This window comes from Zeugodacus cucurbitae, chromosome 4 (assembly GCF_028554725.1).
Source record: "Zeugodacus cucurbitae isolate PBARC_wt_2022May chromosome 4, idZeuCucr1.2, whole genome shotgun sequence".
NCBI lineage: Eukaryota > Metazoa > Arthropoda > Insecta > Diptera > Tephritidae > Zeugodacus > Zeugodacus cucurbitae.
This window is the reverse complement of record NC_071669.1, coordinates 66,543,894-66,560,969: the sequence shown is the minus strand read 5'-3', so window position 1 is coordinate 66,560,969 and position 17,076 is coordinate 66,543,894. Positions and strand designations below refer to the sequence as shown.

General features: G+C 34.6%; 1 protein-coding gene across 1 annotated transcript in view; it reads left to right on the top strand.

The window, feature by feature from the left end:
- Con (connectin) overlaps positions 1-17,076 on the top strand; it is a 158,958-nt gene that overhangs the window by 38,116 nt on the left and 103,766 nt on the right. The window contains exon 2 of the mRNA XM_029041027.2: positions 11,481-11,507. The gene's annotated coding sequence lies outside the window, so the exon portion shown is untranslated. The remainder of the gene's footprint in view (positions 1-11,480; positions 11,508-17,076) is intronic.

Sequence of the window (17,076 nt, the reverse complement as noted above, 5' to 3'; positions counted from 1 at the left end):
AATATTTAATTTAGCAATGCGCCTCTAAATCTATTCGATATTATTCAAAGTTGTTTCCCAAATGAGCGTAATTATAAACTGTCGAACGATTTTTTTGTCTATTCAAACACTATTTACTTAATTAATTTCACCCTCATTGCAACAAAAAATTTCTTTCATTGCAACAAAAAATTTCATTTTAACTTTCCTACTGGGTACTTTTATAATTGCCACTGTGTATGTGGTTATTTATAAAGCAAAGCTTAAATGAATAAATAAAATAGAAAGAAGACAATGAAAAAGTATCTGGATTAGTTAAGTACAAAGGCATTTGTTAGCACCTCAACAACAGTGGCAAATATAAAAGCTTATTCATATTTATACAAACAAAGGTAAGACCCAGATGCTTCCTAGATTTTTGAAGTTACTGAAATAAAAACCAAATTACAAGTTAATGCATAAATAATTTGGCCTTTGTCAAGCAGGAAAACTTCATAATAGTACTACTGGCTGGGGCCATTTAAAAAATGTCAATTTGAATTGTTTCTTTCTCTTGCAAGAACTGTAGCTCATTATTGTACTTCAGTCAAATAATTATGCAAAAAAAATTAAAGATCACAAAATTGCAAAATATTTCTGAGTATGCAGGTTTGTTATTATTACTTTATACGATATGAAAAACAAAAAATTAACAAATTTCAAAATATTTTTTAAACTATAAAACAGAATTGAAGTTTAGGCTAATGGTAAATATTTATATGTGCATTTTACTATTTTTACCAGTAAAGCCTATACATTTGAGTTTAACTGAAAGAAATGTTTATTTTAATAGTCAGTAGAATTGTCCTTATATTTTAAAACTAAATTAAGCCGCTTATTCAGAGAATTAACAACTGACTGTAGAATAGTTATGTAAATATTGGCAAATTCTTGCTTTATGGCTAATTTAAGTTGAAGTACTGTCTCAAACTGCTTTCCGTTTTGGAAAACAGGAGCATAGAGGTTCTCCCAGAGATCCTCAATATGATTTAGGTTCGAACTCAATGCTACACATTGTAATACCGGAATTTTCTGGTCGTTAAAGATGTTCTTCGTGAGGATTGAAGCGTTATACTTTCGATATGTCCAGTTATATGCCATAAATATTGCCAGCAAATTTTATTAACTCGCTGTCCAAAAGATCTACATTGATATTAGCATTCATTTGAGTGAATATAAAACATGTAAATAGCTTTCCCCAGCAGCAAAATGCAGCCCAGAAATCAAGGTACCGCTTCCAAAACATAGCTTGTTGTAGGACCGTCGTTCCTGGTGCGAATCTCTCCATTATTTCTTGTACTGACCTGGGCCGACCAAAGACTGTATTCTATCACTCATCGGCACAGAATTAGTATTTATTTGCAAACCTCAAATGTGCTTTATTGTGTCTTTCTTTAGCGTTGGTTTAGGTACTATGCAAGTGTGTTTCAGAAACTGATTTTTATGTATAATTGGAAAAATTATATTTATTGTGATTTTCTGTCTTAACTAGGTCCATATTTGATCGCTACTTATCAAGTCCGCGACTACTAGCCGTCGAATCATCCTTTCGCACCGCTCATCAACGTTGTTTTTCGTTCGCTGCCATAATCGCTGTACCATAATTAGTGGGATTTTTAAGAAATTTTGAGATACAATTCCGATGTCGCTTTGGTCTAGAGCCATTTTGGAACCGCTTTTATGCATTCCTATGATTATTACTTGTTCCTCGACTGATAAACTTGTACCACGAGGCATTTTAGGCTTAAAGTTAAATAAATGTAATCAAATTTTTAATAATTCATTAAGTTGATGCACCTACAATAATTTTGAAAACAAATTTTAGCAAAACAAGTTTTTGCTGCGACACTATCAGTAAGAAAGATCCGCTAAACTGATTTTTCACACATAAATATTTTCTACGCAATACCCAATTCACAAGCACATTCTTAATGTAACTTTACAACGAACGAGAAAAGTATGAAACAATTTTCATTGCATAGTAACGGTAACATATCAATTTTTTATGCCACATTTACCGAAATCCAAAAAATAACAGTGAATAAGAAATATAAACAAAAGCCGAAATGCACATATAATTATTTGACTGGGGTAGTTCCTTGAAATTCGCAGTCATAAAATAAAAATAATTTTTGTGCCAAATTTTCATAGTAATCCACCTTTTTGAAGTAACTGCATTTGAGACTCTCACTGCTATGCAATGCAGTTAGAAATTGCTTAAACTGAGTGTATACTTTTCTTCCTCCAAGCTCCATGATATTGGTTCAATTTCAATCGTCCTTTAGCCCATTTTCTATTATTTCGTAAAATGTTAAGTGAAATGTGCAACACTTTAACTAACGTTCAACAATTGCAGGAAACACTTTATGAAAGTGTCTGTTTGCACTTGCGAACTTGCACTCTTCGAAATTGAATTGAATTTCTATCACTGATTTGCATATCATATACTAGTATATGAATATTGCATTGTATATGCACCAGCATGCGGTGAGCCTTAACATATTTACAATTAAAAGTAAATTCTTCGAATATTTACCGCAAATCTATGCGTAAACTTTTGGTTAAATTTTTTAATTAATTTTGTGGCAAAGAAAAACTTTCAATTTCCATTTTACTCCCAATTGCCGGTTGTATTAACGGCAGAGGTTTACTAGTTGATAATAGATAGGTTGGGATAAGTTAGAAAAAGTTGAACTGGCTTCGGTTCTTGTTGAAATTAAAGTTCGATGAAGCCGGAGGAAGAGAGTGGGAGAAAATGGCAGTTTGGAAGAAAAATATATATATCTTAAAAATTTAAATATTACTGTTTTCATATCAGTTTTTGGAAAATGCTATTTATGAAAAAAAACTGTTTAAGAAATTTAAAAAAAATTTTAAATTTAAATTATTTTTATTTTTTATTTATTTTTCTAGATGTCTCATATTATATTTAATTTTTTTATTTATTATTATTATTTTTTTTTATGATAAACCCTTTATGTTGTAAATTTAAATCCTGATTTGTGATTATTCGCACAAATTAGAAAAATATATATATTTGATGAATTTTGTTGATTGTATCGGTTAAATTAATTTCGCTATGCTGTCGATGTGGTTTTGATAAGCAACACCCACAAATCCACAAACACGTCAAAGTACCATAATAATGCTTACATACATGTATACGCATATACAGATCTGATATGAGTAAGTACAAGTATACATAAACACACACAAATGTAATTTACCTTGCGGTCAACAACGAACACTGACATTTGTCATATTAAAAATTTTCAATAGAAATTAAGCCGACAAGCAAATAACCACAATAACGCCTCTGTGTGAATGACAACAAAGGAGTGTACTTTATTGCGCGTTTGTATGCGTATGTGTGCGCTCACAAATTCCTTTGTGAGCTGACCGAAGCGAAGCCAATAATAGCCGTCACAAAATGAGATTCGTATGTGCGAGCCAGTGATTAGCATGTCATAGAAATTTTAATTAGTATTGTACCATAAAAAAATAAATTACCAAAATTTATTGATTACAATGTTTCATTAATGTAGAAGTCGTGCATTTTTTCGTCTATAACTAGTGTAAGTGTTTAGTATTCCAATTTTGAGTGAAGTTCTTATTAAAACTTTAGCTTACTTCTACACATGTTAACCTTTAAATAATGTTGCTGGAGATGATAGCGGGTCGCTTAGACCAGAATATATACATATACATATATTGTTTTAAGAAGAGGTTAAGCTGGTTTAAAAAAAAGTTAAAAAATAGTCATGTTTGATACCAAACAGTTTTGTTAAAAAAATTGAATGGCCGAATAATATGACCCAGCGACATTATCGTTAAGTTAACAACCATTGAGGCGTTTCGAAACTTCTCAAGTACATACTGCCGAAAGTGATACAAAAATGTGTTTATGGCAAAAGTGAAATCAGATTCTGTTTCTACATTTTTTTTTATTAGGAGACCGTTTAAGAAATTCCATGAAAAGTTGGTTAAAGATATTGGCTCGTATATTTGTATTATATATTTTTTGTGTCAGTTTACCGGAATGCTTTCCTATTAGTGGACAATCTAAGGTATTTAAGTAGTGTTTTTAGATCAAAATGAATATGGCTCGAAATGGATTTAAAAATTTACATTACCAAGGAATATTCCATTCACAATTTAAATTCATATGACTGTTTTTTGTAAATCAAATCTATCAGCATTGATAACAAATAAAGGGGTTTCGCGCTGTTTTGGCGTTTCTCTTCAGCAAAGTTTGCCATTTCATCTTGGAAAGATATACGATCCAACAACGTGTCGAAACTATTAAAATTTACTACCAAAATTTGCAGTCAGTGACTTTAACTTTAAGAGCTCTACGTCTTACGTTACGATGAGGCTAATTTATGGCTGAATGGCTGCATCAATAACCAAAATTGCAGGCAGCTATCCACACGTACTCCATGAGTCACCATTGCATGCAGTTTATGGGCCCACAGCGTCATTGGGCCGTACTTCTTCCGGCATGATCAAAACCGGCACGTTACTGTGAATGGGAACTCAGTGATAAGCGAATATTTTTGGTCCGAAAGGTATTATATGGACTTGGACAATATGTGGTTCCAACAGGACGATTCCACAAGCCACACACCGAATGTAAACCAAGTTTGGTGAACGTGTTTACTCACGAAATGGCCCAGTCAATTGGCCGCCTCAGTCGTGCGTTTTGGCGCCATTTGACTATTTCTTGTGAGGCTACGTCAAGTCTATGGTCTATACCATGAAGCCAGCGACTATTGATGAACTTCGTACGAATATCTAACGTGAAATTGCATCAGTATCGACCAATTTATTCCTTATAATCGTCGAAAATTAGGTTCAGCGTCTGGACTTCTGCAAGCGTGCTCGTGGTGGCGGCTCAAAATAAATCGAGTTCCACACATAATGCCATTAAATGTACTTTCATAGTAATAAAGATATCCCAAAGCTTTTTTGTTTTATTTAAAAAAAAAAAAAAAAAAACCTTTGTAGCACTCTTATTGAATTTGCGTTGCTGGTGACTTAACATCGGGAATGCTGAAAAAGTGGTGAGAAACTACAATGACAAGATAATCTTCATAAAATTATTGATCTTTATAAAACATTCATCTTCATAAGATCATTATATATTTCATTATATATTTTGGTCGGAATATTAGGCGAACTTGGTCCATAACTTTTTTCGTTCAGAGGATAAAAGTCTTATACTACCGTTAGGCGTTAATCCACCGCGACTACAACAAACACAAATACACTCACATATACATTTCATTACTTTTCTCAGTCAGGCATAACAAACAAGCGTGGATAGCGAAATATTTGTGCTTAATACCGACACTAAAGGCACGCCGTTAATGCCAACGACTGATGAACTGCACAGCATACGCCTTTAGACTGTTTTATATATGCACATACATATTTAAAGGCGCATTGGTCTCTGTGGAACGCGCAAACTTTACGCATATTGACGATTAAGCTGACAATCCAGCACCTCAGCTTTAATTTAAAAATTAAAACAACAACAATAACAACATGTAAGTAGCAACAAAATGCTTAAGTCGCGCAGCTGTGCATAAAATTAAGCGCAAATACATACACACCCTCACTTACGCAGGGCTTATACGCACGCGTAGCCATTCCACAAGACACACAGAGGAGCTTAATTCTTAATAAACAAAAACAATAACAAAAACAGGAAAAAGTGTGGCGATGAAGACAAGCAAATACCGAAGGTGTTCATATTTAATTCACGACTTTGGTGTTTTTCCTTGTCGTCTCCATTGGAATTTCATTGCGCCGCACTACGATGAGCTGAAGTTAATTAACTTGTAATTAAGCGAGTGTTTGCGAGCAGTGCACACACGCGTCGCCATGTGCTTTACATACATGAACATATGTAGTGCAGATAACTGTATATACACATTACATAAGCGACAAGTGTATGACCTAAAATTAGCGCTCACGTACTTTACTTCAATACTTAAGCAGGCACATATGTAATTACAAGCAGGCGCATACCCAAACAAGCATATATGCAAATATATAATTAAACACTTGTTTGTATGTGTAACTTAGTTATGTATTTATTCATACTCCGACGCACAGCCAAACAACCTTTTCCGGCATCCTTTCGGCTTGTTAAAAGTGCCAATGCTGATTGCTGTTGTTGTTGTTTCGCAGATTGGTCGAATATTCATGCAGCGTTTATTTGGCCGACTCACGTAATATACACACACACATGTATAATGAAAAGGATAATCACACATACAGTTAAGTAATGTAGCGCGTCTGTATGCAATTTATAAGTAATTAACCAGGTGTGGGCCTCAAAAGCTCCCTCTCCACACTTAAAATATGTGCGTAAAAACATGGCATTCTCCACTTCTGTGCTCGTCTTATATGCCTTTTGCGCAGTCGCAAGCGTTTACATAATTAACATGACAGTAATTTGCTCGGTTTCGGCGCACTTTTATGTATTTAAACTTTTGAACTGACTTGGTTCGCAGGTGTGTGTTCACGTTCGTTTATGGCACAAAGCCACAAATGTTGATTTCGACTTCGGTTTGTTAATCCTTTGCGTTGGGATTATATATTTATTAAACCCAAGCATTTAACGGGTCCACATGTGTACATATGTTTAAGTCTTATAAGCGTCTCAGATATGTCATTTTGCATAGGTTCCAAATATAGATATTTTATAATAAGCTAAAAACATCTTCGAAACATTCGTAGTGGTAAATCAAAACGAAGCTGATCGCTATGATACAGTAACTCTTTTCATTAATTTATATTTTAGTTGAGACGCGGTTCACATTTTGGGGAGGGGTCCCTTCATTCTGATTTGAATAGCATTGAAAAACGTACTTGTTTGGCACTAGCCCCGAAGTTTACGTTTTACCAGGCTTAAAATCCACATTTTTTAATAGTTTTTAAGTTTTCTGCATCCCTTACGTAAAGAGTCTTCAGATCGGAAGTTTTCTTCTAAGGATACTAGAGCTTCGAAGAACACTTGAGCTTTATAGTTACCAGAGCTTTGCGAAAATCCCTAAGCTTTTCGTTATATGAATATAAGAAGGCCTTTGCATTAGCTCTCAAGTTAGCCATTGGTAGTTTATAACCTAGACTCTTGATCCAGAAGAATACAAGAGCTTTAGAGTTCCCGGAGCTTTTTGAAGCTTGCGCAGCTTTTTGATATATAAATAATAGGTTGTCAAATATCTCCCTCCGCTTTTTTGCTCTTTATTCAATGCTTTATAAAAAGTGTTACAGTTATCGGATATAGTTCAAATATGCACCATTTCGTTCGATAATCTGTTTCCATCTAGACGGCAACTTCATAATACCTCCCTCGCAGAAGCCTCCTCCTTGTTTGCGAAGAACTTGCACAGCCCCTTTTCACAAGCCTCTTTCGAGTTCTACTTTACACCAACAAGGGCGTTCGCACTTGGTCGCTATATGGTGGATGCAATAAAACCTCCCATCCGAGCTCCCTTAGCTTCTGACGAGTCATCAACGAAGTGTGTGGTCTGGCGTGGTCCTGATAGAATACTGCACCCTTCCTATTGGCCAATTCTGAACGCTTCTGGTCGATCGCCTGCTTCAAGCGGTCCAGTTGTTCGCAGTAGATGGTGGATTTAAACGTCTGGCCATATGGGAGCAGCTCGCAGTGGATGATTCCCTTCCAATCCCACCAAACACCAAGCAACACCTTCCTGGCCGTCAATCCCGGCTTGGCCACTGTTTGGGACGATTCACCGACATTCGACCATGACCGTTTTCCTTTGATATTGTCGCATGTGATCCATTTTTGGCCGCCAGTCACCATCCGCTTCAAAAATGGGTCGAGTTTGTTGCGTTTCAGCAGCATATCGCAGGCGTTGATTCGGTCCAGAAGGTTTTTTTTGTGTCAAATCATGCGGCACACAAACATCAAGCTTTCTTGTGTAGCCAGCCTTCTTCAGATGGTTTAAAATGGTTTGGTGACGAACTCCTATCTCCTGGGCGAGGTCACGAGATGCCACATGCCGGTCTAACCCGATGTTTTCCATGATTTGAGAGGTATTCGTCGTCACAGATCTTCCGTCGGCTTGCTTATCCATGGTGTCGTTTTCACCCGCTCTGTATGAAACCATTCCTCCGCAGTTCGAAGTGATAGAGTACAATCTCCAAAAACTTCATTAATCTCACGGAACATTTCTCTAGCGGATTTGCCTTTAACGGAGGAAAACTTTAAAATATTGCGGATTTCGGCGTTAAGGAACTCCATGTTTACACGACTATAACTGTTGAACGCAATATCCAAACTAATTATGCATTGTGTCATTTTGTAGGTTATGCCAAGACTTTTCAAAGATGTATAGTATTGCCAGATACGAGCTCTGAAGTACTTTATACATAGCCACGAAATTCAAAAGACAAAAGGCGGAAGGGAGATATCTAAGAAAACCTTTCATATGTACTTCATTGGTGCTTAAATGAGTGACCGTTATTTCGTTACGCAAATTTTAAACATTACCTCAGAATCTCTAACTGTATTTTACATAAAAAGTTAATGCAATTCCAAAAAACTGTGTATAACGTAGAATGACTTAAAATCTTAAAACTGCTAACTAAATGGACGAACAGAAAAACACAAGCTTAACTCAGACAAATTCGTGCATAAAAATGGCTGCTGCAACACAAACAAGAAAAAAAGAGTTGGGAAAGCTGAGCGTCCACATACACATTTTAGATTTTAAAGCAATTGCATTAAAAAATGAGGTTAAGCTTGAAATACGAAAAATACTGAAATGCTAGAGCCGCACACTATATGAGCAGGGAATTAAGTTTTAGCCAAGCATCAATGCATGTATGTATATGTGAGCGGATGTGGTTGAGTGTCTCTATATGTGTATACATGTGTGTGTGAGTGTGTAATTTAAGTCGGCAAAAATCATATTCGCCACTAACTAAGCTAGCCGCTGTCATTCATGCACTTCCGCTTCGTGAGTGGAATGCAACAGCGGCAACACATGCACTTGCAACGCGCCACATTAACTGACATGTTCGCCGCCGTCTTATGTCTAAGCGACTTTTTTTTTTTGCTTTTCGTAGTGTGTTGTTGCTGTTTTTTTCTTCTTCTTTCTTCGCTTTTTATTTATTTTTGTGACTGCACTTCTTTTCACAGCACATACAACGCGCGCGCCATACACAAGCGGACATTTGGTGTAGCAAGCTTTCAGGCGCATACACATGGTAACGACGCTCCTAATACCATATTTACGACAGAAGTCAGCATTATTGTAGCTTGGCGCAAATAAAAAGAATATTTCACTGTACGTACGTACGTACGTCTGTTAGGACAGGAAGTATCAGATCCACAAGTTATGTATGTGGATTGTGGATTTGATGAAAAGACAACACCGTTGACAAGGCAAAACATGGCGGGACGTTATTATGGCGCATATAAGCGCCAATGCAGCGCCAGCCATTGCTTTCATAATACAAGTAAGGATGCAAGGGTTCTGCGAAATGCGAAATAGTAAAAGTTTTTAAGGCCATTGCAGTTAGAAAGCGTAAAATGGGATTTTCTGTGGTAAACGAATTGGAAGCAGCGACTACAAGTTGACGTACGAGGGTGGGGAAAGTGGTGGCATTGGGATGTGGTTGTGTGGTGGTGTGGCTGTGCAGTGGCTACGCTGGTTAGCAGCACAAATCATCTCCATTACTATGCGCTTATATTATCATTTGCTTTCATTTCCGTCTCTCACTCTTTCTCTCTCTACTTCATAAACCCGTCTAATTTCGAAACTCAATGTATGTGTAAGTGTGCGTGTGAATATGTGTCTTAGCTGGGAAATTCATCTCGTTCGTGGCGTATTCAGGCAGATTCTGTTACAGTTCTTTATTTTTGTGTGTCTTACTTTTAAGTTTTGCTCGCTCATTGCTTGAGCAGTGTATTTTGCTTTAGCGCTTCAAAGCTGATTTATGAATGTAGTTTATGTATATTTTTTGTTGTTTTCTCTTTCGTTTATATCTTCAATTCCGACAAATTTGTTGCTTTCAATTTTCAATGCGCTATGTGTGGCATTACGGTAATACACGCTCAATTCGCTGGAAGCTTAAAATTGTTGCTTTTTACTTAAAATAATTTAAAGCAAAGATTTAGTGCAATTAGTGCAAAAATATGCTTCAAACCGACTTTAATTTCTTTTTTCTAATTTTCAGAAAATAAGCTTATCTTGCTGTCCATACAAAATTGCACTGCTTTCATGCTCATTTCCACTTTCATCTATGAAAAAAATGTATACAACAGCTCACCAACTTTGCTTTTTATCTGCATTTCACTTCAATGCCGCTACGCCAGCACTGTCATGTCATCATTTTGGTGATTAGCTTTACTGACTTTTTAATTTTTTTCTGCATTTCATGCTCCATACTCAAATGGCAATACAACTAATCGCTAACAATTCAATGATGGCTTTGTTCTTGCTCCTCTATGAATTGTGCTTCATATTTAGGCTGTCAACTTCAAGTGCTTGAAGTGCCTACGTGCTCTTAGGGTGACCTGTGTATTTTTATGCACACAATGATTCTCGAAAATTTTAAGGCATAAACAAATATTGAGGCCTCTTTAATAGACTTCACAAAGTAGAATCACAGAGATTTGTTTCTCCTCCCTTTTTGCTAATTTATAAATGGCCAGGACAGTTTAATTTGCGCTGTCACGGTGACATTTTAATTGTCAAGATTTTAGTGCGCTGACTGGAAGCAGCTCAGATGATAAAGAGCATATCAATTTGTATGAAATGTTGTTTATCTCAATGTCATTGCGCACTTCAAGGTGATCAAAAATATTGAAAATGTTACTGAAAAATTAAATTTTTTTTTTACAGAATTTATTGGAATAATCAAAAATGTTTCAAATGAATAAAAGTTACATATAAAATATTTTAAAAAGATAAATAATTAAAAAATAAAAAATAGATAATTAATGAAATAAATCGAAATTTATATATACATACGAAAAAAAAATATTAAAAAATATTTAAAAGAAAATTAAAAATTGTATAGATGATTTGATGGTAATCAAAAATGTTCCTGAAAAGTTCAAAAAAAATTTTAGAGAATTTATTAGAATAATCAAAAATGTTTCATATGAGTAATATTTATATAAAAAATATTAAAAAAAAGTAAATAATTAAAAAATAAAATATGGATAATTAATGAAATAAATCGAAATGCATATATACATCCGAAAAAAATATATTAAAACATATTAAAAAAATTAAAAATTTTATAGATGAGTTTAAAATTTTTTTCTCCAAATTTTGAAACGTTAAACTTAAAATTATTCTGCGAAATACATTTTTTATTTTTATGCAAATTTTTGCCAAACCTTCAAAAATAATTTATTCACAGTTTATAGCTTTGTTAAATAAATATATATTTTCCTCTTCTATTTACAGTTTCAACAGATTCCAGACAAATTAAAGGTCAGTTCAGTTGCACAATAATAACTAACTTTCATAATAAATTTTCATTAAACTTACACTGAAAGCCGTGTATATTCTTATTGTATTTAATACGGTTATTTGATTGTGTTTGCTTCACTAATTGATTGCAGAAAATTTATCAACTGTAAGTAAACTAGAATTGTGTGCAAGCAATTCACTTTAAACTGCGTCGAAGAAACACCTTTCAAACACATAACTGCGTGTCCGTCTGTCTGTCTGTCTGTCTGTCGACGCACAAATGCCTAACATTAGAATTTTCCCACAAACACTGCTGAGTGCCACAGCCTGCTTAGCAGCGCAGCACACACCTTCTCTAAAGCACACTTTCTCACCTACAACTACAACAATACACACAGCGCACTCACCGTTATGTGCATAGACAGTTATTTAACTCACACTGTGGCAGTTATTCATTTACAGGCCTACCTTAACACACACCCTTTCTTTGCACTGAAGACTCTTCTTCCTGTATACTCTATTTGCAGTCCATACGCTTGTGCGCCTTTGTTATTGTGTTTTACCCATTTCTCAGGGTGAACATCCTTAAAATTCAATTATTTATTTTAAATTAGTCCTATATCTTGCGCTGCCTCACAACCCACCTTTGCTGCCTTCTGTGGCCACTAATCAGTTTGTTTGTGTGTGCGTAAGGTGGGCAAAATTAGAAAGACTACGGTTTCTGACTCCAACAGCACCGCCACACAACCACCTTTTTAACCGTTATGTACAAGTGTAAGTGTGTGTGTGTGTGTGTGTGTGTGCACAGTAAGTGAGTGAATCTTTTATTCTAATATAATTTTCGTATTTTCTCAAGCGTAAATTACATTAAGTTCATCATTTTATCGTTACAATGCTGCTTTTGTTGTCTTTGTTGTTGTTGTTATTTGCTTTCTATTGCTTTTAAGGGTTATTTGGCCTTTGTTATTGTTGCGAAAAAAGTTTACTTTGTTGTTTTATCCTAACGCAATTTGTTGTTCTATTCTGTTCGGGTTTGAGAAACTTTGTTGTTTTTGTTGTCATTATCTTACTTTCTAACTGCATTTGCATTTGTCTGCTTACAGCTGGAATTAATAGAAATTGATACTTGTCTACTGACACACAAACTCGCATACATACATACAAATAAAGGTAAATAAATTATTTACTCATCCGTTAGTATTTGCACTTATCAAAAATCAGCATCGGAAAGTTTAAGTGTTAAAGCAAAGATTGCTAAAAGTTATAACGGTAAATGTTGTTGGAAGTTTGTTAGAATGTTGAAACTGTAACGGAATATTGTGTGAGTGTGAGAACTATGTATTGAACAGAGCTTAATATGTGTACGAGTGTATTAAAAAAAAAATTATTGAATTTGGAACGATTTTAGAAATATTTTTAAAATATTGAAGATTGGCCTACATTTGATTTTAATTGAAATATTATTGATTACAAAAATAGGAATTTGAAACGCTTAGTTCTCTTAGTAAATACATATGTATATTGTGGGATCCCTATGTATACTCACATATAGCGGGTGGTTTTTAGATGTCTGCCGTTTCATTATGAACTGACTTACTCTGAAACAACATTTGTGGCTGATATACGGCCTCAAATTGATGTAAAATGTGATCGAAAGTTGGGTCTCTCGGCAGAAATTTATTCGAGTAAGCCGTGGATGTGACTTGACCGAAATCAGGTTTAAAACATAATGAAAAACCCTTCTCTATAACATGTATTTTATTTCTTCTTCTGCGCAGTCAAACCGTTACTTAAAGCCGTTGTATCAATATATTATTAAATACAATTAGGATATTAAACAAAGTATGAAATGAAACACATTTAATAAAACATTTGGAATATATATATATGATATGATTGGGTTAAAATTTTGCGACACCGACAGTAGCGACATCTCATTATAAAACATTTCCCAATCAAAAACAGATTTTATACCTTTATGCGGTTTCTATACAGTAAACATTTATAAAATTAATTAAATGCACTATTTAAATTGGACTGATTAGAGATTACAAACCATTCGAATTCATATACAAAAATTTGTCTTTTGACATCTTAAAGATAATGAATTAACCGAATCGGGTCAATACCGAAGCCATACAATGAGTTGGGAGGGGTGTTTGGGGTTATTAGGTATAACACTATCAAGAATATTCTAACAAAAATAGGTAAGGTGAATGAAAGCCAAGTCTACTTCCAATTTTTTGTTCGATTTGATTTCTTAGTCCTCAAATTAAAATATTTTTTCACTTTCGAATAACACGAATAATGACATAGATTAAAAAAAAGAGATGGAATAACCTTTACCAAATATTGCTACAGTATATTGTATATCCTGGCCTGACTTTATCTGTTTAAAGTTTGAGTAAGTTTTAAAAAATCGGATTCTTATACTTGGAACACATTAGAATAGTATCTTTCTTGTCCTAAAATTTTAGCAAATATATATCTTACAACTTTAATGTATGAATCTTATGATCAATGGACTAATATACACTTTGAATCTATTCATAACGATCTATCGTAATAGACAATAAATATTGCCAACAATTTGTGAGATGTATAGCCTGATAAAACTATTCAGTTTGGTAATATATTTGAACTCGTCGCCAGTCACCATCCGCTTCAAAAATGCAGCATATCGGAGGCGTTGATTCCTTGATTCGTTGAACCTTTTTTGTGTATCCAGCCTTCGGCAGATGGTTAAAAATGATTTGGTGACTATTTCCCATCTCATGGGCGATGTCACGAGATGCCACATGCCCGTCTAACTCGATGGTTTCATTGATTTCATCGGTATTCGTCGTCACAGGTCTTCCGCCGGCTGGCTTATCCATGGTATCGTTTTCAGCCGCTCTGAATCGTCGAAACTATTCCTCCTTCAATTCGAAGTGATAGAGTACCAGCGCTTTATACAAAGCCGCAAAATTCAAAAGTCAAAAAGGCGGAAGGGAGATATTTGACAAGCTAATTAGAAATTTGATTTCTATTGCCAATTCAAGAGTTATATTTATGGAGAACATCGTGTTATAGCAGTTCGAGTTATAGAATATGCTATCTGAATTTGCATCAACTTTGCTATTGAAATGAAAAAGAAAAAAATCGTGTTTTTGTACAATATATTTTTGAAACGGAAAACAGTTTTTGACTCGTAATGCCAATAGAATAGCATATGGACTTATATTTTTACTAAACAGCCTTCCAAGAAGGTCTTTTCAAAAGCTGTTGTAACTGTTCAACAAACACTAAAGGTTTATCATGGCCACCAATTGCTTTTTTAGGTGCTACAAATATTTACTTTTACTTAAGCAATTTAATTGTTTCTTAGACTTTTTTTGCTATTAGGCTTTATATACAAGTGAAACTGTTTCGTTCCAAGTTTCTCAAAAAGCCATTATGCAATGACGTGCCTACTATGTTTTAACTAATAATTTATATTTTTATTTTATTATTTTTACTTATTACAAATTTCATAACTCAAATAGCCCAAACCTTCATAAGTTAAGCTTTGAAGTAAGTTAGTAAGGTTAAGCATACACAAGAATATTAAAAATAATTCGCCATTTAAGTTGTCTGGAATTCAACAAATCTGCACTTTGACCGGAAAGACAGGCAGTTAGGCTTACTTACATCAATCGTAGCATTTAAAACTAAACTCCGCTCAAGTGGTACACACAAACACGCCCACCTATAAATTTTTTAGCACAACCGCTTGGCCAGCTGCCAAATAGTTTTCACTCTGCAACTCTGCCGAACCACCTATATATGCCGTTATATAACGGCATACCCCATAACACGATGAAATATTTCATAGTTCGACAAGTGCGGCTAACGAAAATGCCACACATGCCTTTCTTACATAAGTGAAATAATAATGCAGCAACAACAACATAGCGCATATGTCCAACAAGAAATATGCCTTTGATTTATTGGCATCCTTAACTGAAAACGCTTGAAAAATATTTACAACATCCACCGCAGCGGCTAACTAGCTAAATGCATGTGTGTGCGAGTGTAAGTGTGTGTGTGTATTCATTCACCGTCGTTACTAAGCAGTCGCTCTTTGAAATCGCCTGTCGAATTGTAGGCGTTTTACAAGCATCTGCCTGTATGAATGTGTATGTGCGTGGCCTTAGTAAGCCAGCATTCACTGCTTGTTTGCAAACCCTTCATAACTTTCATCGCTTTATTGAATTTTTTCGTTATTCGCATGCTTTTATTACAACTTTTTTCTTTTCTTCATTTTTTTATTTTTCATTTCTTATTTTGCTAAAATTATTATTTTTTATTTTTTTTCCTTCTTCTCTGCATTCCAATTTTTTTATTTGCTACTATTCATAACCCAACAAACAAATCAAAATTTAGTATCCTTGCGCATCCTTTTTATTTCATTTTATTTTATTTTATTTCGCTTAATACCGTTACTTCTGCTTTCGCTTGCAATGCGCCTACGTTGCTACGCCACCGCTTGCCGGCAGATAAACCCTTTTTATTGCGGCCGCTTGCCGGCGATGCTGTGAACTGCAAACTTTGTAATGTATTTAGCGTATTTTTCTTAACTTCTTCTCCTTGTTGTTTATTTTGTAGTTTAACGGACTTTTTTCTTATCGCATCCAAGGAGGCGGAGGTGTGCGTGTACATATGGCTGTTGGCGCGCTTTCAAGTAGCGGACCTTTGTAAGTTTGCTCTTTTGCCGGCTTATCCCCGTTGTCGTGTAAATCATAAAAAAATATTTGAAAAATCTGCTTCCGCCTTCAAATGGAATTTCAGATTTAATGCACAAAATGAAATAGAAAAGAAACACTTTTATGGCAAATACAAGGCGTTGGGTGCGTGTGTGTGTGTTATAACTCTTTCAGCATATGGTCGAATAATTTAATTGCGCAAATCTGTATTCCGTATGGATTTCACTTTCAATTTTATTATAAATTATTTTTTAAAAGATAAGCAGTTGTTGGCAATACTTCGTGATTCGTGTTGTGATTTTGGGCTGATTCACAGAGGTATGCCAGTCATTTCTTCTTATGCCGATATGTTACCGATTCGAAATACAGAGTGAAGGCATCTCCAAAATAGGTCTATCTATATATGCGTATTAATTGGCCAACTTTTGATAAAAGTAAGGAAAATTCATTTCAATTTCGATTCGATGGTCACTGCGCTTATGAAAGCTTTGTTGCTATTAATCGTGTGGTCTTTAATTTAAGCATAATTTACAATAGAGTTGCCAGATATTGAAAAATGTAAAACCACGTAAAATATTATGAACTGTCTGTTTAACTAAAGATTCATAAAACTCTTAAGAAAATTATTTTGATCAAGCTATAATTATATATTGAAATATGGTTGCCACCTGTTCAGAAATTCTAATCTAAAATTTTACATAATGCCTCTTAGCCTGAAGTCTTTATGAAAATGGACGAAATTTTGAATAGAGTTGCCACCTATCACAAAATGTAAACCAGAGTAATATATTAAAAGCTATCTGTTTAACTAAAAAATCAGAAATCTCTGAAGAAAAGTATTTTGAGCGAGCTATAACTATATATTG